Genomic DNA, 26,961 nt, shown 5'->3' on the forward strand with positions numbered 1-26,961 from the left:
ACTTGATTGTATTTTCCAACAACAGTATTTGAAGGGTGTTGTCATTATCAATATAGATGTAGTGACATCACAGATGTCACTGTGTCATGCCGGCCCGAGAGAGGCACGGCGTGCTATGTTGCGACACCGCGGACACCACGTGGATGTGGGTGCAGTACCGGCCCTAGAGGGGCTCAGTGAGCGCTGACTGACAGTGCTGGATGGCACCACGCTCTGCGTGCAGTGCCGACCCCTACAGGATAGGGTGTGAGAGTGCCGGCCATGGGAATGAGGTTACTAAGGGCCATGATACTCTAGTTGACCCCGAAGGACACGTGACCGCTAAAGTCTACACAGGGCCCCCAGGTGGGGACTAGGGGTGGTCACATGTCAGGGTCAAGATCCTGCTCGAGGGATCTTGAACGTGGTCGTGGCTAAGGGCGGAGCCTGCCACACCACGGAGGATAGAAGCCGGGTCCCCCAGAGGGACCGGCTGCTGTGGTTATCCTGAAGAATCTACGTTCTATGTCCGAGAAGAGTCGCCAACACATGGACCTGGACCCAAGCTGGGGTCCTGTTCATTGTAGCTACTCCCAGTGTAAACTAGTGTAGTTAAATTTCGATTTAAAGCTTTCGTGACTGCAGGGATTCAGTGTAGTTAGCCTGATGATCCACCACCATAGGTTGTTATCTGGTGAAGGGGCAGTTGCCCCTTTGTGTTGGTATTAATAAATGTGTTGCCTCCATAGAGTATGTCTGCAACTCAGTTGAACTCACTACATATATTAATTCAATTCTTATTTAATAAGTATTGAGATATGCTATAAATATATTCATATAAATAGCATACTGGTTCTGAAATATGGACCACAAACGTTGGAATAGTGGTGCTTCCAAAAGGAAAGCCAAAAAAGCAAAGGAGGCAAGAGAGGCAGTTTGCTTCAAAGTGTTCCACTCATTGCCAACTTCTTTCAAAACCCCTCTGATAGTAATGATGACAGCAGCACTATTGTCAGCTGTCAGGAAGGAACTAGTACGAGTTAAGTTTCCAGTAATATTGTCACTCCCCCAGAGCCATCCTTTGAAGGCGAACCCTCAACAGGCAATGAATGGTATACAAGAACCATCATTTCCACCTCAGGAGCTGTTGGGCAGTTCACAAGAATCAAATCGGCAACCAAGCCATTCCTTGTGCTATGAGGTCACTGAACCTGCATTATGGCAAAGCACTTCCAGTGACATTGTTAAGTCAGTGCTTATTGAAAGAGGAGCAGCCCCCTTCCAAACCTGCAGTGAAAAATACCCAGCTTCAGTCCGAGATAGAGCACTTGGTGGAAAAACTAGAAGTTTCAACAATGAACTTCTGAACTGTTTATTGCCAAATGGGCAGAAGGTTTCTAGACAGTGGCTACTGTACTCACCCTCAACAGATCATGTGTACTGGTTTGCATGCAAACTGTTCTCCAGCAAGCTCCGTGGCTTTAGTCGGTTTTTGTGACTGGAAGCACTCTGAAAGAATAGGGGAATACGAAAAGAGTGCAGAACACAGATCATGCATGCTTGCCCTGCACCAGCGGACAAAGGGCAGTGCTATAGATGCAGATCTCGTGCAGCAACTTGATGGGGAACGTAAATATTGGAGGGGCATTTTGAAAAGAGTTGTAGCAGTGATCAAGTTCTTGGTTAACGAGGGCTTGCGTTTAGGGGAGATGATTAAGGTTTCGGTCAACCCATGACGGTAATTTCCTTGGCATTCTAGAATTGCTACTACAATTTGACCCATTCTTAGCTGATAGAGTATGTGCCTTGCGCAGCGCATTCACTTAACTTAGTTGGTGTTAACACCTTAGACGGCAGTAGCCCAGAAGCTGACACGTTTTTTAGCATGTTGCAGTCATTGTACACATTTTGCTCTTCATCCACACACAGATGGGGGAAAGTCTTTCGGAAGACAGACGTCAGACTGACATTAACATCGCTTTCCAGTACTGCCGCTGGCATATGTGCTAAATTGGACACCTTAGAGGTGGTGTTCATGGCACATTTCTGGGATGTCATACTTGACCGATTCCACGCTACAAGCATGCACCTACAGAAAAGTGACATTGACATCTCTGTAGCAGCACAGCTTTTGTATTCGTTGAGGGATTTTGTGGCGGGACAGCGAGACCAGTTTGAGGCTTTTGAAAGGGCAGCCTTAAATGTGACAGGTGTCTCTCAGTCATATAAGCACAATCTTCAGCGAAAGAGGAAACGCAAAACATTTGCAGATGAGAGCTCAGAGCCAGGTGTGACACTTGAGGGAAGGGAGAAGTTCAGAAACATTTTATGTGGTCACTGATAAGCGAGTGGTGTGCCTTGAACATTGCTTGGATGCTTACAAGCGTTTGACCAGTCTCTTTTGGGTTCTGTTTATGTCAGATCAGATGTCTAACAATGATGTCATAGTGGAAAAGGTAAATGCACTCTCTGCTGCATATCCATCAGACCTGGACATGAACTTTGCCAACGAACTCATCCAAGTATTTCATGTCTGACTCTGAGGGTGATAAGTGCCCAACTAAATTGCTTGAGACGTTGCAGGCACTTAATCTGCAGTCAGTGTTCCCCAATGTTTTCGTGGCAATTCAGATTTTTCTAACTTTGCCAGTGACAAACTGCCAGGGTGAGCGGACATTTTCCCTTTTAGGCAGAATAAAAAATTAGCTGCGGAGTAGCATGGCCAAACACGTCTCAGCTCATTGTCACTTATGTCAATAGAGTCAGACCTTGTCAGACAGCTAGATTTTGACGATCTAGTGGATGATTTTGCGAGGAGGAAGGCAAGAAAGACACCAATATAGGAAAGCAGGGGGGGGGGGGTGGGCTTCCATAAGACATGTTCCAATGTGCCCAGTGGCCTCACGGGACCATGATCCGGTCCTGTCTCGCCCCTTTGATGGTTGTGAAGCGTGCAGTCTCTGATTTTTCTCGGTGTGGTTATCTGTCCTGTTGATAGCCGTGTGGAAATTCCACGTTTATTTAATGGGGGTGAGTATGTCCATATGGCAGCCACTGTTCACCATCCACAAAGCGGTACGAAGCTTAGTGACTCCGGCGCGGGTGGGTGGGTGGTGGGGATAGTCGAAGTTGATCGCGAATTGAAGTTCGAATTCGCCGCTTGATTGATCAATTCCGAGACGTACAGGACGATCGTGAGCAAAGTAAATTCTCATGACGTTCGAGAAGGGCCAGAGAGCCGAATGGCGCCACAAGCAGAGTCTGCGCCTACATATATAGAAAAACAACTTTTAAATTTAGAGCTAGAGCTCTGTTTTCTTTAACTTTGATTCAGGAAAAGTCAGCGTAAAGTTCTGCTTTGCCCTAATGTTAATTGTAGCAAGTAATTCGCCTCCCACGGAGTGTGACGGAATAAGTGCCATAGAATAGCTTGGTGATGACATGAGAGATGTGTGCCAGAAATTTGGGGCACTACTTGAGGATATATTGGTACAAGGCAGAGGAAAGGGAAACAAATGACGGACTGTGCAGTGGACAACCTACGGGCTATCTGCCCCATGGACCGTGATGATGATGGAGTGTGACACTGAAGCCGATAGCTCGTCGCCGATTTCCGCAGTGTGCGTGTGTGTCCGTATATCTGGGCAGCACAGATGGTGCATCTACCAGTCATCTCAGTCCGTCAACCCACGGCACTTGGGTCTGCCCCGTGGCTTCCTGCCAGCGAGCCTTCGACGCTTTACGTGGCCCCAAAGTGCACCTAGGCTGCACAATCGCCGTGGTGACATCGCCACAGCTTAGTGGCGAACGGCGATCATGGTACACTCTATCTGGTGTTGTCCGTTCGCACGTGTGGGGATGTTATCAGGTGACCAGCACGATACACGTGCGGGAGGAGGCGGCGGGGTGTGGGGGGGACCACGTGGCTTCAAGCGAAGGACGCTCGCTCGATCTCGCGCGGAGAGGGCATCTTGACGCTTGAGACCTCGCCTCCAGCAATGCCGCGATGTGATGCGGGTTTTAGCGAACGCTAATTATTGATTCTTCGAAGACGTTAATGAACGAGGGCTCCCCCAGCGCGTCGTCGTCGTTGTAACGGCGCTCGGAGGGCTCTGAGTGACGGCGCCGTCACCGGGGCCGTTGTCACGCGCGGCCGATTAAAACACGCGCCGCGATGACCCGAATCAATTAGCGTCTTTATTTTTATTTAACTTCCCCCCCGCCACCCCCGCCGTGCTGACCGGCTAATTAAGCTTGATTTTATTTTATTTTTTGGTCGCTTAAATAACGCGGGCCAATTAAGCCGTAAAATAATATCATAATCTTATACAGTGATCATCATAATGATAGCGTGACAACGACGCCGACATGGCACTGACCGCGTGCGTGGAGCTCGCCGAAGCACGGCTGCGTTGGCGACACTGCAAGGGCGCGCGAAGAGCCCATGACCTCGTGCGCAAGAGCGCAATCCATCACGCCGTGCCACCAATGTCATTGTCAAAACACTTATTTAAATACAATTTATTGAGGTGGCTGAGTGGGTGCGGGTGGGGGTCATCACAGCAATGTCTATCTCAAGGGGGTTCATAATGGCCGTGTCTCTTTGTTCCTATGTGGGGTTCATAACGACCGTGTATCTGTCTCCCGGAGGGTTCCTAATGGCATTGTCTCTTTGTCTCGGGGGGGGGGGGGGGGGGGGGGGGTTCACAATGGCCACGCCTCTTGTTCTAGGATTCACAGTGGCCGTGTCTCTTTGTTTATGGGAGATTAGAATGGCCGCCTCTGTCTCGGGGGATTCATAATGGCCATGCCAGAGCACCGAGCCGGCACCGTTAAGATCCTGGGTTTTAATCTGCGGTCCAGCCGTCTGTGATTTCGATGGGTTGTTTTCAAGTGTGGCGGGTTGATGGTCTCAGCCAGAGTCATTTACGACTTCACAAATACATCCGTCATCCCATGTGTTTGTTTACTTACTGCGGCATATGTCAATACAGGGGGTGACGGAATGTTCGGGTTGATTGGCAAGTGATGGGCAACTCTGTATCAGGGCGCGTGAGAAGGTTCAACGCGAGTGACCTCAGACGTAGTTCTGTGAAGTACTCTTCCGGGGGCCGTTCACTAACACGTGGTGATGTTATATGGAAATTATATTTCCATGTATTTTTATTGTTTTTTCCCTTGACATAAGCACAGTTGGAATAAATAAATAACGACAAGAACTACGTATTGATCTGCCAAACATCCAAACATCCCTACGCAGCCCCCCCCCACTCCCGTAAGTAACGGAGTCTTGAGATCCAGCTGCATTCGTTAACAGACGACATAGAGTAATCCGCTGTAGTCTTCGCTCTTTAACAGAGGAGGAACAGCAAAAAGACTCCCTCTGGTAGCCCTCGCTCTCATCGTGGCGAGCAGAGCTTGACATTGGCACTTAGCTCCAGAACATATTTCTGCCATCATACGCATGTTGAGGCGCAGAGCTGAAATCAGTCAATTGAGGCCAAAATCCCAGAGTTGGCAGAATAGTGGCCCAGGTGAGGGTGGCCCAGGTGAGGGTGGGTGAGGTGAGGGTGGCCCAGGTGAGGGTGGCCCAGGTGAGGGTGGCCCAGGTGACAGTGGCCTAGGTGAGGGTGGGTGAGGTGAGGGTGACCCTGGTGAGGGTGGCCCAGGTGAGGGTGGCCCAGGTGAGGGTGGGTGAGGTGAGGGTGGGTGAGGTGAGGGTGGCCCGGGTGAGGGTGGCCCGGGTGACAGTGGCCCACGTGAGGGTGGCCCAGGTGAGGGTAGGTGAGGTGAGGGTGGCCCGGGTGAGGGTGGTACAGGTGAGGGTGGCCCAGGTAACGGTGGCCCAGGTGAGGGTGGGTGAGGTGAGGGTGGCCCAGGTGAGGGTGGCCCAGGTGACAGTGGCCCAGGTGAGGATGGGTGAGGTGAGGGTGGGGGAGGTGAGGATGGCCCGGGTGAGGGTGGCCCGGATGACAGTGGCCCACGTGAGGGTGGCCCAGGTGAGGGTGGGTGAGGTGAGGGTGGCCCGGGTGAGGGTGGCCCAGGTGAGGGTGGCCGAGGTAACAGTGGCCCAGGTGAGGGTGGCCCAGGTGAGGGTGGGGGAGGTGAGGGTGGCCCAGGTGAGGGTGGCCCAGGTAACGGTGGCCCAGGTGAGGGTGGGTGAGGTGAGGGTGGCCCAGGTGAGGGTGGCCCAGGTGACAGTGGGCCAGGTGAGGGTGGGTGAGGTGAGGATGGCCCGGGTGAAGGTGGCCCAGGTGAGGGTGGCCCAGGTAACGGTGGCCCAGGTGAGGGTGGGTGAGGTGAGGGTGGGTGAGGTGAGGGTGGGTGAGGTGAGGGTGGCCCAGGTGAGGGTGGCCCGGGTGACAGTGGCCCAGGTGAGGGTGGCCCAAGTGAGGGTGGCCCAGGTGAGGGTGGCCCAGGTGACAGTGGGCCAGGTGAGGGTGGCCCAGGTGAGGGTGGCCCAGGTGACAGTGGGCCAGGTGAGGGTGGCCCAGGTGAGGGTGGCCCAGGTGACAGTGGGCCAGGTGAGGGTGGGTGAGGTGAGGGTGGCCCGGGTGACAGTGGCCCAGGTGAGGGTGGCCCAGGTAACGGTGGCCCAGGTGAGGGTGGGTGAGGTGAGGGTGGCCCAGGTGAGGGTGGCCCAAGTGAGGGTGGCCCAGGTGAGGGTGGCCCAGGTAACGGTGGCCCAGGTGAGGGTGGCCCAGGTGACAGTGGCCCAGGTGAGGGTGGCCCAGGTGAGGGTGGGTGAGGTGAGGGTGGCCCAGGTGAGGGTGGGTGAGGTGAGGGTGGCCCAGGTGAGGGTGGCCCAGGTGAGGGTGGCCCAGGTGAGGGTGGGTGAGGTGAGGGTGGCCCAGGTGACAGTGGCCCAGGTGAGGGTGGGTGAGGTGAGGGTGGCCCAGGTGAGGGTGGGTGAGGTGAGGGTGGCCCAGGTGAGGGTGGCCCAGGTGACAGTGGCCCAGGTGACAGTGGCCCAGGTGAGGGTGGGTGAGGCGAGGGTGGCCCAGGTGAGGGTGGCCCAGGTGAGGGTGGGTGAGGTGAGGGTGGGTGAGGGTGGCCCAGGTGAGGGTGGGTGAGGTGAGGGTGGCCCAGGTGACAGTGGGCCAGGTGAGGGTGGGTGAGGTGAGGGTGGCCCGGGTGACAGTGGCCCAGGTGAGGGTGGCCCAGGTAACGGTGGCCCAGGTGAGGGTGGGTGAGGTGAGGGTGGCCCAGGTGAGGGTGGCCCAAGTGAGGGTGGCCCAAGTGAGGGTGGCCCAGGTAACGGTGGCCCAGGTGAGGGTGGCCCAGGTGACAGTGGCCCAGGTGAGGGTGGCCCAGGTGAGGGTGGGTGAGGTGAGGGTGGCCCAGGTGAGGGTGGGTGAGGTGAGGGTGGCCCAGGTGAGGGTGGCCCAGGTGAGGGTGGCCCAGGTGAGGGTGGGTGAGGTGAGGGTGGCCCAGGTGACAGTGGCCCAGGTGAGGGTGGGTGAGGTGAGGGTGGCCCAGGTGAGGGTGGGTGAGGTGAGGGTGGCCCAGGTGAGGGTGGCCCAGGTGACAGTGGCCCAGGTGACAGTGGCCCAGGTGAGGGTGGGTGAGGTGAGGGTGGCCCAGGTGAGGGTGGCCCAGGTGAGGGTGGTGCCAGGTGAGGGTGGCCCAGGTGAGGGTGGGTGAGGGTGGCCCAGGTGAGGGTGGGTGAGGTGAGGGTGGCCCAGGTGACAGTGGCCCAGGTGAGGGTGGCCCAAGTAAGGGTGGTCCAGGTGAGGGTGGCCCAGGTGAGGGTGGGTGAGGGTGGGTGAGGTGAGGGTGGGTGAGGTGAGGGTGGGTGAGGTGAGGGTGGGTGAGGTGAGGGTGGCCCAGGTGAGGGTGGGTGAGATGAGGGTGGTTGAGGTGAGGGTGGCCCAGGTGAGGGTGGGTGAGGTGAGGGTGGGTGAGGTGAGGGTGGGTGAGGTGAGGGTGGCCCAGGTGAGGGTGGCCCGGGTGAGAGTGGCCTAGGTGAGGGTGGCCCAAGTAAGGGTGGCCCAGGTGAGGGTGGCCCAGGTGAGGGTGGGTGAGGTGAGGGTGGGTGAGGGTGGGTGAGGTGAGGGTGGCCCAGGTGAGGGTGGCCCAGGTGAGGGTGGCCCAGGTGAGGGTGGCCCAGGTGAGGGTGGGTGAGGTGAGGGTGGCCCAGGTGACAGTGGCCCAGGTGAGGGTGGCCCAGGTGAGGGTGGCCCAGGTGAGGGTGGCCCAGGTGAGGGTGGGTGAGGTGAGGGTGGCCCAGGTGAGGGTGGCCCAGGTGAGGGTGGCCCAGGTGAGGGTGGCCCAGGTGAGGGTGGGTGAGGTGAGGGTGGCCCAGGTGAGGCGTTCCGTCGCCTGTGAGCGCATTGAGGTTGGTGTTCCATTGCGCGGCCTGGGACGTGGCCTGGTCGCATTACGACCGTGTGTGTCGTGTGTGTCGTGTGACCGCCTCACCGTGTGTCGTGTGTGTGTGTGACCGCCTCACCGTGTGTCGTGTGTGTGTGTGACCGCCTCACCGTGTGTCGTGTGTGTGTGTGACCGCCTCACTCGATTTCTTGGACGGGGTCTCGCCCTGCCGCGATTACGTGACGCACTAAAATCACTGCGCCGCAGTCTAAATGCGGATGATGGCTGCCGTCAGCGGTGACTTGTCTCACGAGGTCCTGGAGCCTCCTCCACCGCCTCCCCCAACCTTCACCAACCCGCATTGACCAGCATGGTGAAGTATGCTCAAACACGCTCCCCAGCAGACACAGGGTGGGGATGCCTTCACTCGTGTTGTCCTTCCCCTCCCCCGCACTCCCCGATTGGCACGGTCCACTACGTGCACGGCGTTAAAAGTTGAACACGCACACATAGAGCAGTGGGGGGGTGTTGTCTGTAGAAATCAGTACTGGGGAGACAAAGGCGACCGTGCCGGCAGCTTCACTTCCTCCCTCGTGCTCCGGTGAGAGCCGCCTTCGTAGACTCTCGCCAACAGCCCTTGCCCCAGCAGTCTGTGTGAGGCTACACGGCGGCGGGGATTAGGAACTTTGTCTTCTTTATGTCAGTGTGCAGCTATGAATCACGGTGCCTTGCACTGTGATCGAGAGCCGCACGGGCGCGTTGTGTGCGGAGCGCTGCTTTGTTAGAACGGCAAAAGCATCGCAGGGGCCGAGGTGGCAACTCCACAACGCCACTGCCGGCGCCTGCCACACAACAAAGACACCGTCGTGTAAAGCCGCTTGGTACCAAGAAGAAGGAGGCGAGACGTGTTCCATCTCGGCAGCCGCGTCCTGCAGCGCTCCAGACGGCCCCTGTTTGTACGAATGGCACGTTCACTCGCGCGCCACCCTTTCATGCAGACTCTCTTCCCGTGCCAAGTGCTACAGTGAGGGAAAAAGTATTTGATCCCCTGCTGATTTTGTACGTTTGCCCACTGACAAAGAAATGATCAGTCTATAATTTGAATGGTAGGTTTATTTGAACAGTGAGAGACAGAATAACAACAACAAAATCCAAAAAACGCATGTCAAAAATAATAATAAATTGATTTGAATTTTAATGAGGGAAATAAGTATTTGACCCCCTCTCAATCAGAAAGATGTCTGGCTCCCAGGAGCACACACTTAATGAGAGTGCTCCTAATCTCAGCTTGTTACCTGTATAAAAGACACCTGTTCACAGAAGAAATCAATCAATCAGATTCCAAACTCTCCACCATGGCCAAGACCAAAGAGCTCTCCAAGGATGTCAGGAACAAGATTGTAGATCTAAACAAGGCTGGAATGGGCTACAAGACCATCGCCAAGCAGCTTGGTGAGAAGGTGCGATTATTCGCAAATGGAAGAAACACAAAATAACTGTTAATCTCCCTCGGCCTGGGGCTCCATGCAATATCTCACCTCGTGGAGTTGCAATGATCATGAGAACGGTGAGGAATCAGCCCAGAACTACACGGGAGGATCTTGTCAATGATCTCAAGGCAGCTGGGACCATAGTCACCAAGAAAACAGTTGGTAACACACTATGCCGTGAAGGACTGAAATCCTGCAGTGCCCGCAAGGTCCCCCTGCTCAAGAAAGCACATATACATGCCCAGTCTGAAGTTTGCCAATGAACATCTGAATGATTCAGAGGACAACTGGGTGAAAGTGTTGTGGTCAGATGAGACCAAAATGGAGCTCTTTGGCATCAACTCAACTCGCCGTGTTTGGAGGAGGAATGCTGCCTATGACTCCAAGAACACCATCCTCACCGTCAAACATGGAGGTGGAAACATTATGCTTTGGGGGTGTTTTTCTGCTAAGGGGACAGGACAACTTCACCGCATCAAAGGGACGATGGACTGGGCCATATACCATCAAATCTTGGGTGAAAACCTCCTTCCCTCAGCCAGGGCATTGAAAATGGGTCGTGGATGGGTATTCCAGCACGACAATGACCCAAAACACACGGCCAAGGCAACAAAGGAGTGGCTCAAGAAGAAGCATATTAAGGTCCTGGAGTGGCCTAGCCAGTCTCCAGACCTTAATCTCATAGAAAATCTGTGGAGGGAGCTGAAGGTTCGAGTTGCCAAACGTCAGCCTCGAAACCTTAATGACTTGGAGAAAATCTGCAAAGAGAAGTGGGACAATATCCCTCCTGAGATGTGTGCAAACCTGGTGGCCAACTGCAAGGAACGTCTGACCTCTGTGATTGCCAACAAGGGTTTTGCCACAAGTACTAAGTCATGTTTTGCAGAGGGGTCAAATACTTATTTCCCTCATTAAAATGCAAATCAATTTCTAACATTTTTGACATGCGTTTTTCTGGATTTTGTTGTTATTATTCTGTCTCTCACTGTTCAAATAAACCTACCATTAAAATTACTGACTGATCATTTCTTTGTCAGTGGGCAGACGTACAAAATCAGCAGGGGATCAAATACTTTTTTCCCTCACTGTACCTGGTACGGTCCACAGAAGTGGCACATGACTTCAACGCGACCACTTTGCAGACTCGGTGAACGGATACCGCTGGGAGCTTGCCCCCCCCCCCCATCATTGGACGAGATGGGAGGAAACGCGAGTGTTTTGCTACAGAAGGCAACTCGGGGTTTGGCAATGGCACGCGTGAAGGATGATGCAGCTCCTGTGCTATTCGTCTCTGTCATGATAGCGTGTGTGTGTACGTGCATAACATCCAGCAGATAGACTCAACCTTACCCCAGTTATGTAAGCATCATCGATGGGGAGACAAAGGCGCCGGGGCGGCCGAGCGTGGCGTTCGCCACACCTACACACCACCCTTAAACCCCCCTCCCGCACGTGCTCGCTGCCAACTTTAATAGGTGCTCGCTAACAACACTTGCGCCAACTCTCCATGTGGGTGGGCCTAGGATTATTTTATTTTTTGTGTGGTGCGAGTGAGCATGAGCCTATGTCTGTATACTCGTGCGTGTGAGTGTGTTTGTGGGTGAGTGTCTGTGTGCGTCGCGCGTGTGAATATTAGTGGGAGTGCGCGCGTGTGTGTTTGAGTGCGTGGATGGGTAAGTGCCTGTGAGTGTATGAGTGTGTCCGAGTGTGCGGGTGGATGGGTGGGTGCGCGTGTTGGGGAATTGAGTGGCTGGGGACGATGTGTTACATGTGCGGTGTGAAATGCCACGCGCTCGAGTCTTGCGAATCTCTTTCACCCCCTGTCACGAACACGTGTCACGCGCAATGGCTCAATTCGCACTCTCGGCAAAATGTCTTTTCCCCTCGGTTTTTTTTTTAATCGGCGTGACATGTTTCCCCCGATGTGGGTGAAAGGGGACCCCGAGAAGAAATCAGAGGTACGCGAGGAGGCAGCGCATTTACAGAAACAAAGATGCAAATGAAACACAGCAAGGATTTGGTGTCAGCGTTGGTGTCAGCGTCAACGAGAGCGCTCGTTCCGGTGGCTGGTTCGCTGGTTGGGCAGTCGGCGAGGTGGTGAGGGCTCGCACTAGTGGCTGTGTGATTGGATGGTTAGGTGTAGAGCTGGTGCCAGTGGCTGGTTTTGCTATTTGGTGTATGTTAGGGACAGTGCTTGGTTGGCTATCTAGTGAAGATTTTGATCAGTGAGAGGATTTGTATTGGCCGTGAGAGGATTTGTATTGGCCGCTGGTTAGTTGGTTAGGGGTGGGCTGTTACTCGTGGCAGGTTGGCTATTTGGCTAGGGTTCGGCTCGTTTTGTCATGGCTAGTTTATTTCGGATAGGGTTAGTGGCTGGTGGCTAGTTGGTTCGGGACCGTGGCTGTTGGCTGGTGGGTTAGGGTATAGCCTAGTGGCTAGTGATAGTGACTAGTGGACTAGGGCTCTGGTAGTGATAGTGGCTGGTGGGCTAGGGCTCTGGTAGTGATAGTGGTTGGGGGCTGGTGGGCTAGGGCTCTGGTAGTGATAGTGGTTGGTGACTGTTGGGCTAGGGCTCTGGTAGTGATAGTGGTTGGGGGCTGGTGGGCTAGGGCTCTGGTAGCGATAGTGGTTGGTGACTGGTGGGCTAGGGCTCTGGTAGTGATAGTGGTTGGGGGCTGGGGGGCTAGGGCTCTGGTAGTGATAGTGGTTGGGGGCTGGTGGGCTAAGGCTCTGGTAGTGATAGTGGTTGGGGGCTGGTGGGCTAGGGCTCTGGTAGTGATAGTGGTTGGGGGCTGGTGGGCTAGGGCTCTGGTAGTGATAGTGGTTGGGGGCTGGGGGGCTAGGGCTCTGGTAGTGATAGTGGTTGGGGGCTGGTGGGCTAGGGCTCTGGTAGTGATAGTGGTTGGGGGCTGGTGGGCTAGGGCTCTGGTAGTGATAGTGGCTGGTGGGCTAAGGCTCTGGTAGTGATAGTGGTTGGGGGCTGGTGGGCTAGGGCTCTGGTAGTGATAGTGGCTGGTGGCTGGTGGGCTAGGGCTCTGGTAGTGATAGTGGTTGGTGACTGGTGGGCTAGGGCTCTGGTAGTGATAGTGGTTGGGGGCTGGTGGGCTAGGGCTCTGGTAGTGATAGTGGTTGGGGGCTGGTGGGCTAGGGCTCTGGTAGTGATAGTGGTTGGGGGCTGGTGGGCTAGGGCTCTGGTAGTGATAGTGGTTGGGGGCTGGGGGGCTAGGGCTCTGGTAGTGATAGTGGTTGGGGGCTGGTGGGCTAGGGCTCTGGTAGTGATAGTGGTTGGGGGCTGGGGGGCTAGGGCTCTGGTAGTGATAGTGGTTGGGGGCTGGGGGGCTAGGGCTCTGGTAGTGATAGTGGTTGGGGCTGGTGGGCTAGGGCTCTGGTAGTGATAGTGGTTGGGGGCTAGGGTAGTGATAGTGGTTGGGGCTGGTGGGCTAGGGCTCTGGTAGTGATAGTGGTTGGGGGCTAGTGGGCTAGGGCTCTGGTAGTGATAGTGGCTGGTGGGCTAGGGTTCTGGTAGTGATAGTGGCTGGTGGGCTAGGGCTCTGGTAGTGATAGTGGCTGGTGGGCTAGGGCTCTGGTAGTGATAGTGGCTGGTGGCTGGTGGGCTAGGGCTCTGGTAGTGATAGTGGCTGGTGGCTGGTGGGCTAGGTCTCTGGTAGTGATAGTGGTTGGTGGGCTGGTGGGCTAGGGCTCTGGTAGTGATAGTGGTTGGGGGCTGGTGGGCTAGGGCTCTGGTAGTGATAGTGGTTGGGGGCTGGGGGACTAGGGCTCTGGTAGTGATAGTGGTTGGTGACTGGTGGGCTAGGGCTCTGGTAGTGATAGTGGTGGTGGGCTAGGGCTCTGGTAGTGATAGTGGTTGGGGGCTGGTGGGCTAGGGCTCTGGTAGTGATAGTGGTTGGGGGCTGGTGGGCTAGGGCTCTGGTAGTGATAGTGGTTGGGGGCTGGTGGGCTAGGGCTCTGGTAGTGATAGTGGTTGGTGACTGGTGGGCTAGGGCTCTGGTAGTGATAGTGGTTGGTGACTGGTGGGCTAGGGCTCTGGTAGTGATAGTGGTTGGTGACTGGTGGGCTAGGGCTCTGGTAGTGATAGTGGTTGGTGACTGGTGGGCTAGGGCTCTGGTAGTGATAGTGGTTGGTGGCTGGGGGGCTAGGGCTCTGGTAGTGATAGTGGTTGGTGACTGGTGGGCTAGGGCTCTGGTAGTGATAGTGGTTGGTGACTGGTGGGCTAGGGCTCTGGTAGTGATAGTGGTTGGTGACTGGTGGGCTAGGGCTCTGATAGTGATAGTGGTTGGTGGCTGGGGGGCTAGGGCTCTGGTAGTGATAGTGGTTGGTGACTGGTGGGCTAGGGCTCTGGTAGTGATAGTGGTGGTGGGCTAGGGCTCTGGTAGTGATAGTGGTTGGGGGCTGGTGGGCTAGGGCTCTGGTAGTGATAGTGGTTGGTGGCTGGGGGGCTAGGGCTCTGGTAGTGATAGTGGTTGGGGGCTGGTGGGCTAGGGCTCTGGTAGTGATAGTGGTTGGGGGCTGGGGGGCTAGGGCTCTGGTAGTGATAGTGGTTGGTGACTGGTGGGCTAGGGCTCTGATAGTGATAGTGGTTGGGGGCTGGTGGGCTAGGGCTCTGGTAGTGATAGTGGTTGGGGGCTGGGGGGCTAGGGCTCTGGTAGTGATAGTGGCTGGGGGCTGGTGTGCTAGGGCTCTGGTAGTGATAGTGGTTGGTGGTTGGTGGGCTAGGGCTCTGTAGTGATAGTGGCTGGGGGCTAGGGGGCTAGGGCTCTGGTAGTGATAGTGGTTGGTGGCTGGGGGGCTAGGGCTCTGGTAGTGATAGTGGTTGGTGGCTGGGGGCTAGGGCTCTGGTAGTGATAGTGGTTGGTGGTTGGTGGGCTAGGGCTCTGGTAGTGATAGTGGCTGGGGGCTAGGGGGTAGGGGCTAGGGCTCTGGTAGTGATAGTGGTTGGTGGCTGGGGGGCTAGGGCTCTGGTAGTGATAGTGGTTGGGGGCTGGTGGGCTAGGGCTCTGGTAGTGATAGTGGTTGGGGGCTGGTGGGCTAGGGCTCTGGTAGTGATAGTGGTTGGTGGCTGGTGGGCTAGGGCTCTGGTAGTGATAGTGGTTGGTGGCTGGGGGGCTAGGGCTCTGGTAGTGATAGTGGTTGGGGGCTGGTGGGCTAGGGCTCTGGTAGTGATAGTGGTTGGTGGCTGGGGGGCTAGGGATCTGGTAGTGATAGTGGTTGGTGGCTGGTGGGCTAGGGCTCTGGTAGTGATAGTGGTTGGGGGCTGGTGGGCTAGGGCTCTGGTAGTGATAGTGGTTGGGGGCTGGTGGGCTAGGGCTCTGGTAGTGATAGTGGTTGGGGGCTGGTGGGCTAGGGCTCTGGTAGTGATAGTGGTTGGTGGTTGGTGGGCTAGGGCTCTGGTAGTGATAGTGGCTGGGGGCTGGTGGGCTAGGGCTCTGGTAGTGATAGTGGTTGGGGGCTGGTGGGCTAGGGCTCTGGTAGTGATAGTGGTTGGGGGCTGGGGGGCTAGGGCTCTGGTAGTGATAGTGGTTGGTGGGCTAGGGCTCTGGTAGTGATAGTGGTTGGTGGGCTAGGGCTCTGGTAGTGATAGTGGTTGGTGGGCTAGGGCTCTGGTAGTGATAGTGGCTGGTGGCTGGTGGGCTAGGGCTCTGGTAGTGATAGTGGTTGGGGGCTGGTGGGCTAGGGCTCTGGTAGTGATAGTGGTTGGTGGCTGGGGGGCTAGGGCTCTGGTAGTGATAGTGGCTGGTGGCTGGTGGGCTAGGGCTCTGGTAGTGATAGTGGCTGGTGGCTGGTGGGCTAGGGCTCTGGTAGTGATAGTGGTTGGTGGCTGGGGGGCTAGGGCTCTGGTAGTGATAGTGGTTGGTGACTGGTGGGCTAGGGCTCTGGTAGTGATAGTGGTTGGTGACTGGTGGGCTAGGGCTCTGGTAGTGATAGTGGTTGGGGGCTGGTGGGCTAGGGCTCTGGTAGTGATAGTGGTTGGTGGCTGGTGGGCTAGGGCTCTGGTAGTGATAGTGGTTGGGGGCTAGTGGGCTAGGGCTCTGGTAGTGATAGTGGTTGGGGGCTGGGGGGCTAGGGCTCTGGTAGTGATAGTGGTTGGGGGCTGGTGGGCTAGGGCTCTGGTAGTGATAGTGGTTGGGGGCTGGTGGGCTAGGGCTCTGGTAGTGATAGTGGTTGGGGGCTGGTGGGCTAGGGCTCTGGTAGTGATAGTGGTTGGGGGCTAGTGGGCTAGGGCTCTGGTAGTGATAGTGGCTGGTGGGCTAGGGTTCTGGTAGTGATAGTGGCTGGTGGGCTAGGGCTCTGGTAGTGATAGTGGCTGGTGGGCTAGGGCTCTGGTAGTGATAGTGGCTGGTGGCTGGTGGGCTAGGGCTCTGGTAGTGATAGTGGCTGGTGGCTGGTGGGCTAGGTCTCTGGTAGTGATAGTGGTTGGTGGGCTGGTGGGCTAGGGCTCTGGTAGTGATAGTGGTTGGGGGCTGGTGGGCTAGGGCTCTGGTAGTGATAGTGGTTGGGGGCTGGGGGACTAGGGCTCTGGTAGTGATAGTGGTTGGTGACTGGGGCTAGGGCTCTGGTAGTGATAGTGGTGGTGGGCTAGGGCTCTGGTAGTGATAGTGGTTGGGGGCTGGTGGGCTAGGGCTCTGGTAGTGATAGTGGTTGGGGGCTGGTGGGCTAGGGCTCTGGTAGTGATAGTGGTTGGGGGCTGGTGGGCTAGGGCTCTGGTAGTGATAGTGGTTGGTGACTGGTGGGCTAGGGCTCTGGTAGTGATAGTGGTTGGTGACTGGTGGGCTAGGGCTCTGGTAGTGATAGTGGTTGGTGACTGGTGGGCTAGGGCTCTGGTAGTGATAGTGGTTGGTGACTGGTGGGCTAGGGCTCTGGTAGTGATAGTGGTTGGTGGCTGGGGGGCTAGGGCTCTGGTAGTGATAGTGGTTGGTGACTGGTGGGCTAGGGCTCTGGTAGTGATAGTGGTTGGTGACTGGTGGGCTAGGGCTCTGGTAGTGATAGTGGTTGGTGACTGGTGGGCTAGGGCTCTGATAGTGATAGTGGTTGGTGGCTGGGGAGCTAGGGCTCTGGTAGTGATAGTGGTTGGTGACTGGTGGGCTAGGGCTCTGGTAGTGATAGTGGTGGTGGGCTAGGGCTCTGGTAGTGATAGTGGTTGGGGGCTGGTGGGCTAGGGCTCTGGTAGTGATAGTGGTTGGTGGCTGGGGGGCTAGGGCTCTGGTAGTGATAGTGGTTGGGGGCTGGTGGGCTAGGGCTCTGGTAGTGATAGTGGTTGGGGGCTGGGGGGCTAGGGCTCTGGTAGTGATAGTGGTTGGTGACTGGTGGGCTAGGGCTCTGATAGTGATAGTGGTTGGGGGCTGGTGGGCTAGGGCTCTGGTAGTGATAGTGGTTGGGGGCTGGGGGGCTAGGGCTCTGGTAGTGATAGTGGCTGGGGGCTGGTGTGCTAGGGCTCTGGTAGTGATAGTGGTTGGTGGTTGGTGGGCTAGGGCTCTGGTAGTGATAGTGGCTGGGGGCTAGGGGGCTAGGGCTCTGGTAGTGATAGTGGTTGGTGGCTGGGGGGCTAGGGCTCTGGTAGTGATAGTGGTTGGTGGCTGGGGGGCTAGGGCTCTGGTAGTGATAGTGGTTGGTGGTTGGTGGGCTAGGGCTCTGGTAGTGATAGTGGCTGGGGGCTAGGGGGCTAGGGCTCTGGTAGTGATAGTGGTTGGTGGCTGGGGGGCTAGGGCTCTGGTAGTGATAGTGGTTGGGGGCTGGTGGGCTAGGGCTCTGGTAGTGATAGTGGTTGGGGGCTGGTGGGCTAGGGCTCTGGTAGTGATAGTGGTTGGTGGCTGGTGGGCTAGGGCTCTGGTAGTGATAGTGGTTGGTGGCTGGGGGGCTAGGGCTCTGGTAGTGATAGTGGTTGGGGGCTGGTGGGCTAGGGCTCTGGTAGTGATAGTGGTTGGTGGCTGGGGGGCTAGGGCTCTGGTAGTGATAGTGGTTGGTGGCTGGTGGGCTAGGGCTCTGGTAGTGATAGTGGTTGGGGGCTGGTGGGCTAGGGCTCTGGTAGTGATAGTGGTTGGGGGCTGGTGGGCTAGGGCTCTGGTAGTGATAGTGGTTGGGGGCTGGTGGGCTAGGGCTCTGGTAGTGATAGTGGTTGGTGGTTGGTGGGCTAGGGCTCTGGTAGTGATAGTGGCTGGGGGCTGGTGGGCTAGGGCTCTGGTAGTGATAGTGGTTGGGGGCTGGTGGGCTAGGGCTCTGGTAGTGATAGTGGTTGGGGGCTGGGGGGCTAGGGCTCTGGTAGTGATAGTGGTTGGTGGGCTAGGGCTCTGGTAGTGATAGTGGTTGGTGGGCTAGGGCTCTGGTAGTGATAGTGGTTGGTGGGCTAGGGCTCTGGTAGTGATAGTGGCTGGTGGCTGGTGGGCTAGGGCTCTGGTAGTGATAGTGGTTGGGGGCTGGTGGGCTAGGGCTCTGGTAGTGATAGTGGTTGGTGGCTGGGGGGCTAGGGCTCTGGTAGTGATAGTGGCTGGTGGCTGGTGGGCTAGGGCTCTGGTAGTGATAGTGGCTGGTGGCTGGTGGGCTAGGGCTCTGGTAGTGATAGTGGTTGGTGGCTGGGGGGCTAGGGCTCTGGTAGTGATAGTGGTTGGTGACTGGTGGGCTAGGGCTCTGGTAGTGATAGTGGTTGGTGACTGGTGGGCTAGGGCTCTGGTAGTGATAGTGGTTGGGGGCTGGTGGGCTAGGGCTCTGGTAGTGATAGTGGTTGGTGGCTGGTGGGCTAGGGCTCTGGTAGTGATAGTGGTTGGGGGCTAGTGGGCTAGGGCTCTGGTAGTGATAGTGGTTGGGGGCTGGGGGGCTAGGGCTCTGGTAGTGATAGTGGTTGGGGGCTAGTGGGCTAGGGCTCTGGTAGTGATAGTGGTTGGGGGCTGGGGGGCTAGGGCTCTGGTAGTGATAGTGGTTGGGGGCTAGTGGGCTAGGGCTCTGGTAGTGATAGTGGTTGGGGGCTGGGGGGCTAGGGCTCTGGTAGTGATAGTGGTTGGGGGCTGGGGGGCTAGGGCTCTGGTAGTGATAGTGGTTGGGGGCTGCTGGGCTAGGGCTCTGGCGAGTGAGAGTGGACGAGGGTTGGGGCTGGTGTTTGCCTGGGCTCGTCGCTGCTGGTGGTGGCTTCTCGCCTTCAGGCCCCAGCAGCAGCGCCCCCTGCCTCGGGGCTGCGGGAGGGACACTGGCCGCGCTCGTCACTAGAGGGCAGCGCGGAGCCACGAGAGGGCAGCGCGGAGCCACGAGAGGGCAGCGCGGAGCCACGAGAGGGCAGCTGTGGGGCCCTGGGGGAGACTGCCGCATGATGCTGACTTCATTTCGTACTGAACACCGGGCGATGGGGACGTTTACAGATGAGCCAACGGTTCATATCAGATTATAAAGGTTCGCGAACCGGGTATGAAAAAGCCACGCTATAATACGGTGTCATATTTCAGTTTAACTCGTAGGCTTTCGCGACCAATATCCATAATGTAGTTTTTTTGGGTTAGATCGCGTAAATATAAATGTGCCGTTAAACCCGCCACCACCCAACACAGCCAATTAGTAAGGTTTGTCACGCAAACAGAACGTGCACGTGCACGTTCTGTTTACGTGTTGGGTTTAACGACATTATTTATATTTACGCGATCGAACTCAAAAACCCAATATAATGGGTGTATTTCACCTGTTCGTGTGATCACCCCCCCTCCCAGCCACTAGAGGCCGCTACACTCACCACAATGTAAAACAAATACTCGACTGTAATCGATTAAACTTAATCGATGCGTCATCACAACGCGACAAAGGACAGTCAGCGTCCTCTCTCTGAACAGGACGTTCCCACGCGGTGCGCAAGCCATTCATTCTACTCAGCAGTCGACTAACAACATTCACTCCGCATTGGACATCAATATAATTGCGTCAAAGCATGAATTAAATTAAATGTAATATCTCTTAACGCCAGCCCCCTGATATCTCTGCCACATCGCGACTGTATATGAAGATCTGCATTGCAGCGGAACGGGATTTAGTGTTGTCCTTGCCCCGCATCCCTTCGATGAGCACGGTTGGCTACGTACGGCGCGGAAGAAGTTCGGCATGCAGTGCAGGTGCGTGGAACTTGCCGGCTTTCGTCGCTTTTTATGGTGGTAGATGCGTTCCAAAAAAATGGGCCGCACGCGCAAAGCGAGACCGCACGGAACGAGTGCGTGCCTAACTCGTACTGGGGCGCATACGACTGCAGAGGCACGCACATGCCCACCTAAGCCTCATACGGGCGAATTCGCACCGCGTGCTGTGCGTATCGAATGTTGGCTACAAATAGGTTAGCCCCATATACGGGAAGTCACACAAACCGAACTCAAACCTGTCAACCCCTCATCAGTGCCCTTACCTTATTACAGACAAATTCAGACCTTATTGGTCACCCCGTGCCCCGTATACATCTCAACGTGCATCCTGCAAAGTCCCATCACAAGGGAGAAACACAAATAGACGCGTCTGTGTTGTTGCCCGTATTGAAACTGCTGTACGCCTCTGGACTTAAAAACTCAATTTCCCTGTACAAGAATACGGGGTAAACCGTATGGGTTGGCAGCTATCTGAACCCGCATGTAGCGAGGCACACGTGTCATTTTAAACGCTAAGTTGTATTTAACAGCCTCCTTGACGCGCCTTATTATTGCACCGCCTGAAGAGAGCAGACAGCTCCATGAGCTGCCGGATGGAGCTCGCTATCCCCACGCGGTGTCCACCACGGAGGTCGCTTGACCATACTGCACGCTGCTGCGGCGCGGGTTGGTGGAAGTTCGCCTGGGAGGGCTCAGGACCGGTTCGGATGTCACTCGCCACTTCACGTCAGCCGTGGCCGGGAATCGAACTCGGGTCGCCGTGATTAGGGCAGGGCGGTAAACCAAGTTTCCAGTTGAGTCCACTGCGCCACTCTGCTCCCCAATAGTTACGTAGTAAGACCTCTCTGTGACTTCATGCGTAGACTCTCACGACCAATATGAACCTCTGGTGCATATGAACCTCTGATTCATACGAACTTCCTGATTCATATGAACCTCTGGTGCATATGAACCAGACGAGCAGTAGCTGTCGTCTCGATTTGTATGAATGTTGGAGCGAACATCGGAGCAGCGTCCCTTGCCGTGTGAACACTGCGCCACCGTGTCAACTCTGCCTCCACCCCAGCAGGGGTTCCCATTGCCCTCTCTGCTCGAGGGCTCAGCTGAGATATATTTACATGTTGCTGGTAACCCGTCTGTGTATGTACACAACGGTACACGCCTATGGGGTTGATGTTTACGTCGGTCAAACCTAGCTCGCACAATGGACCACGTGTCTGGCGTTCTGTCTTGAGTAGAATGGGAACGGATAGGTGACACGACGTTGGCAAGTGGCGTTGTGAAGTAGGCTCATTGCCCGAAACGTCGCCAATGTTTTTTTACATACATAAATATATGGTGTTCCCTTTTAGGCCACGGTGTTATCGACGAATGTGCTGAGATTTTGAAAATAATGAGTTGGAGTGACTGGTGGGACAAAACAATCGATTAAACGTGACTGTCGGTGGCGTTGCGTTTCGATTTAAAAATCGATGATTTTTGTTATTTTATTTGTATCGGCTGCTTGGAGTCGTCTCTCGTTTGCGTCGCCCTGCTCGTCAACAGCACCACGTGGCATTAGCACCTCATTGCTCACGCCGTAAATCATCGATTATCACCCACTATTCATCACCCCGCGTCGCAATATATCTGTAAAGGGTGTTTAACCAATCGATGCATCGGTAACATGCTCTGCATGGATGAAACGATTCACTCTCATCGACGGTTCGATGGATTCCCAAGATTCTGGGTCGGGATTCGGTTCAATATTTGATGGGGGTTTTTTTTACACATGAGTACATATAGCGTATACAACGGATGTAGCGGTCACTGTGATTAGAGGGGGTCACGTCAATCTCTATGTTCCGCATACATCTCAAGGCGCTGTGTAGACTCTGGGCCCGTGTGTTCTAGGGGGGTGGTGATGGGGGGTGGGGGGTGGTGAGGGTGGAGTTAGTCAGCCACGGCCGGAGGTAGAGACGAAAGCAAGAGCTTCATAGCTCATCGGATTCCTCCAGTCTCAATCAAGATGTTGAAGGTCTTGAGCCTCGACTGGAACAGGGGCAGCAGCTCATCGATCTCTATGTGAGTTTATGGGCCTCTGTGTGAGTCTGAGTCCTATATGCAAGTCCATTAGGTCTCTGGTACGATTCTGTGGGTCGCTTTGTGAGTATTTGGGTGTCTGAGTCTATACAATACGATGCAATGTTGATTTATCTGGCGCGAACTCAGGGCGCTGTACAGACCACAGCGGTCATGTTCATTTCATAGGGAAGAGGCAAAGTCGATCGTAGGCAAGAGCAGATGGCTGGATTTGCGCAGGGAGTCGACGGCACGGAGGGCTGGTGGGGGGGGGGGATGTCAGACTATGCGGGACAGACGCACAGACGTAGCGATACAGAGACACAAACTCACAACATGGGACCTTTTGACTTAAAACTTTCGTGACTGCAGGAATTTCTATCTACGTGACTTTACCCAAAGAACCAAGAATATGAACATGGGACCTCTATATACACACACTCACGTAGATTACACATATACAAAACAAGACAAAGATCCCCCATATAGCCTTAACAGACTGTACGGGCAAGTGCTGTTAGCGAACACCTATGAAGGCCGGCACGGCACACGACGGGATGGGTGGCCAACACCACGCCCGGCCGCCTTTGTCTCCCTAGTCGCGATGTTTACACATCGCACCAGGTACTAATTTGAGGCTGAGTCGACCTAGGCGAGGCCCAGGACCGGTTCAGATAATCGTCACTGGTGTAGGCCGTGAGCAGGAATCGAACCCGGGTGGCCGGGTTCGTAGCGCAGCGCAGCGCGCTAACCACTACACTACCGCTCCCCATATACATACACCTACACACACGTAGATTACACATATACATACACATAGATCCCACGCACTGAGACAATGACCAAGATCCCCCCCGTATAGGAGTGGTGTAGTGACGACATTGTCAGCTCAGGGGGTGCGGGAATTGGTCAGGTGGGGCCCCAATATTTGATTTGTCTCGCACGGTGGCACCTCGGCTATTATATAGCGTGGTTCCTCTTGACTAATCACGTCATTTGACGTTGCAGGGGCGCTCCGTCTTCGCAAAATATAGCCACTAAAGCTCTGTAGTAGTACCTCTTTGCAATATAATTTACGTGTATCTTGTGAAATAAATATCCCGGAAACGGAGTGCTATGTCCAATGTTCTTTTCACCAAGTTACTGCTGCCATTCAAAGCAAATTACGTTTAGTTACATAACGTTTTTTTACAGGTAAAAAGAAACTATTACTTCCAAAACTAAATATCTAAATAGCTACGTTAGAGTTACACACTAGCAATAATAGCCAAAACAAATGAGCCTATCCTTTAGGAATACATTATTTCACAATTATCACAGCATGGCTCCTACAAACCCTTTCGACAGAAATGCTCGTCTCAAACATTTAACTGTAACATGCCAATGCTTCTTTTGAATAATCAACGGAACTATATATATATGAAAAACTATATATTGTTAACACATCACAAGGATGGCTCATATTTGATTAAGTCACAGCTCCAAATATTCTTTCTTTTGCGTTGACAAACTTGGAGAGAAACTTTCTCCAAACTGTCGGCCTCAACTCTTTCCCTCTTGGTGATTCTCAAGAGGGGCCCCAAACTCGTAGCTTTTGGCCACCAGGGAGGGCCAGCCAAGGCCACCCCCTGCTCCCACACTCATCACGCTCCTGCCGTATAGCCTCGACAGACTCTTGGGGCAAGTGCTGTTCGCGAGGGCCGTTGAAGGTCAGCACGTGACACGTGAGGGGGGTGGGTAGCCAGCACCACGCCCGATCGCCTTTGTCTCCCCAGCGAGGATGTTTACGCACCAGGTACTCGTTTTAAGGCTGAGTGGACCTAGGAGAGGCACAGACCGGTCGTCACCCATGTTGTCCGTGAGCGTGAATCGGCTTCGATTAGCGCAGTGCGCTAACCGCTGCGCCGCCGCTCCCCTGTGCAGCTTTCCCCGCCCTTGGCCACCACCTCCGCTTGCCGCAGCTGAACATGAGCCGCGATCACTCACCCCGGCGAATTGAGAATCTCTGCCCTTGGGCCAAGCTCAGACTTTCGCTATCGGCGAGGCACTTTCTTGGCTGCGAATCAGCAACGATAAACGCTCGGGACGGGGAGAGCGAGCAGGGAGATGGAAGAGGTGAAGGAGGTGGCAGATCGCCCGAAATCCGAGGCGCAGCGATCCCCGTGTTGAGTCCACGGGGGCCCCGCTCGCTGCGTAGCCACGAGACCCCGAACCGTCGACGGCGTGGAGACCGCGTGGCCAAGGGCCCTTGAGTCACGTGACCGATAGAGCCACCCTCCTTCACGTCTCGGGGCGCTTTACCCGCGATGAGCGACTTACGCTTCAAGACATTAAAAAAGGGCACTCCCAGTGGCAGCTGTCTGTGTGCGTCACAAGGTGATTCTTCGGCGCCTGGCCTACAAGTGAACGTTAGTCCGCCAGTAGGTGATGGGGGAGGGGATGATCGCTGCTGTGTAAACCCATAGTCTTTCGAATTTATTACATTTTGGCCATGACGATAGCACAAAAATGGCCTCCTCTTGCGAATTACATCAATCGGTTTGTTTACGGTGAACATGCACGTCGGCGATAACCAGGGCGGCCGCAAGGGGTTCTGACCGCAAAACTCCGCAAACGAGCTGCGAACGCGCTGCTGCTGGGGCCGCGAGGGAGCCGAGGCGGCGCTTGTCGGGCGCGAACGGCGGTGTCGCCTTCCCCGTGTGCGCGCCTCGTCACACCCTCCTCCATCACTCGCGCAAAGTGGCCAGACTGACACAATCACGAGCGGCGCGGACGCTCCCGTGCCAGCAGCGCCGTGCTGGCACCAAGTCTTAGGGTCGCACCCAGCCGGCCGGCCAGTCACCCAGCCCTGTTGTTTGTGTTGTTATTCAAGCGTGAATTGAGACGTTGTGTGGAATGACTGTATGCCTTGTGGATCGGGTGCAGATCGGGTGGTTTCTGTTGTGTTTTATGATTTATGTGTCACCCAGCTGTTTCAGGGTCAGTGGGTGACTGGAGTTCAGTGTCACTGGGAGACTGGAGTTCAGGGTCACTGTTAGATTGGAGTCCGTGTCACATATATTGCCAGTGGACGCAGCAGCCATTGTGCGAGGTATCCTGGATGTGGTGTGCCGGTGCATGTTTATGGTCACTGAACCGGACAGATGTGGGTGACATTAAGCCTTGGTTATAGTTATGATGGTTAAATACAGAATTATGACAGTGATGGCTTAGCGTGGTTGGAGTGATGGTTGACCATGGTGGCATAGTAATAATAATATTGGTACCTAAAAGCCGTTGTCAATCCACTTCTGGATGAAGGCCTTTGCACGCAGTGTCGGTCATGCGGGTTGTTTGACCATACTTCACCATACTGATCAGTGGCCTGGAATCGAACTTGCGTCCCCAGGCCCAGAGCGTGGCGTGATAACCGCTGCACCACCACTCAAGTCTCGCACTCCATGTAACCCACGCAGCCCGCGGGGCACCGGTTAGACCCCAGACTCTGCCTCAACAAGGCCGGTCCTTCTTGGCACGTTCTATATTTGTCATTCCGTCACTGACGTTGAGCTCACCTTTTATTTGAACCCAGTCGCGTGTATGTAAATATCTACTCACACACACGGTATTGAAAACCAGACTCTTCTCACCTGCTCATAAATATACGCGCGTATGTCTGCGTGCCTGTACGTACCATTAAACTAAAGTACCGCGGGGAGGTGATGTTTTCTCCATCATCGTTAAAGAATGTTCCTTGTGCCCCCCACCAACCCCCCCTCCCCGTCCTCAACCCCTGCCTAGTGTTATTGGGAAGCAGAGCCCTCAAATCCACGGGGGGTCTGTGGCTCCAGGAGCCCCACGGACACCACCTCCTCACCCCCGAGCCACGCCACGCTAATTTATGTACAAACAGATGGCTGCCTCCGCAAGCAAGCGCGTTTTAAATTAGATGACCCTCCAGTGGGCAGCGCCACGTGGTCCACTTGGGGGGGGGGGTGGCGGCAGAGAGTGGGGGGGGGGGCAAAGTTGGGTCACCTCCAGGGGATTTCATTAACCAGGAGGGAGGAGGAAGAGGAGGGTGGCCACAGGGAAAAAAAATAGAAGCTGGGCTCAAAGCGTCGCGGTGGTGGCACAAGGAGGAGAGAGACGCAGCTTGAGTGGGGAGCAGCAGCAGCGGCGGCGGCAGCAGCGGTGGCGGCGGCAGCATCGTGGCACCCTTTATCGGTGTCCGCCGGACGCCGCGTTTAGCACCATCGCTTATCCGCTTTCCCTGTGCCGGGCTGTGCCTGGCTTAGCCGGGCCTGGTCGAGTTAAGCCGTGTTTAGGAGGGCAGCTGTGCCCTCGGTAAGGGGACACTCCCCACCACCGGCGGCACCTCCCCGTGCGTCTCGGTCTCGCGCCGTGCCACGTGAGTGACGGGTGGTGACGACGGCGCGTGCGGTGACAGGACGCGTCGCGGTGACGGCGGCCACCATCCCGACGTCTCCTCCTCGTCGACGGGCTAATCCTTCAGGTATGACGGCAGTGGGCTCACGTGTCCGGGAGATGGGGCTTTCTCGAGTGGCAGTGTTTAAACGATTTGTTTAGCTAAGTCGAGCCGGTGTTGATACAATGTGTGCGTGTGGAGTCCGAACTGCGTTGAGCGAGCGGCGGCGTCGAGCGCAGTTCGTTGATGGCAAGTTATGTTGTGCTTGACGGCTGGACACGTGGCCGCGAATTTGACGTCGATGTTCCCTTTGCGAAATTATTTCCGCAAATGTTTTTTTGCGTCGAATGTTGGTAAAGAATTGACGTCAAGGCGTGAAATGTTACAAACCACTGCCCCGTGGTGTGTTTGCTGCGTTTTCTTGCTGTCAGTGACGCGCGATGGCGTCGTTTGTCATCGGACGCTTGCCTCGAGATTTTTGCATTTTCTCTTCATTCGTGGACCGTCGGGGCCAAGAGTGCTGCGTTTTTTAGTGGATCGTTTTGTAGCGGTGGCTTTGTGGAAGTGCTGGGTTGCATATTTGGTAACGTGG

The 26,961-nt window shown here is 55.5% G+C and overlaps 1 protein-coding gene across 2 annotated transcripts in view; it reads left to right on the forward strand.

Moving 5' to 3' along the window:
- LOC133343533 (RNA-binding protein 20-like) overlaps positions 1–26,961 on the forward strand; it is a 74,531-nt gene that overhangs the window by 9,763 nt on the left and 37,807 nt on the right. The window contains exon 1 of one of the 2 annotated variants that reach the window (XM_061553207.1): positions 26,355–26,456. The exons of the other annotated variant lie outside the window; for it this stretch is intronic. The gene's annotated coding sequence lies outside the window, so the exon portion shown is untranslated. Of the gene's footprint in view, positions 1–26,354; positions 26,457–26,961 lie in introns of those variants that run through there. 2 annotated transcript variants of the gene reach the window in all.

This window comes from Lethenteron reissneri, chromosome 17 (assembly GCF_015708825.2).
Source record: "Lethenteron reissneri isolate LAM-NWPU_2019-01 chromosome 17, ASM1570882v1, whole genome shotgun sequence".
NCBI lineage: Eukaryota > Metazoa > Chordata > Hyperoartia > Petromyzontiformes > Petromyzontidae > Lethenteron > Lethenteron reissneri.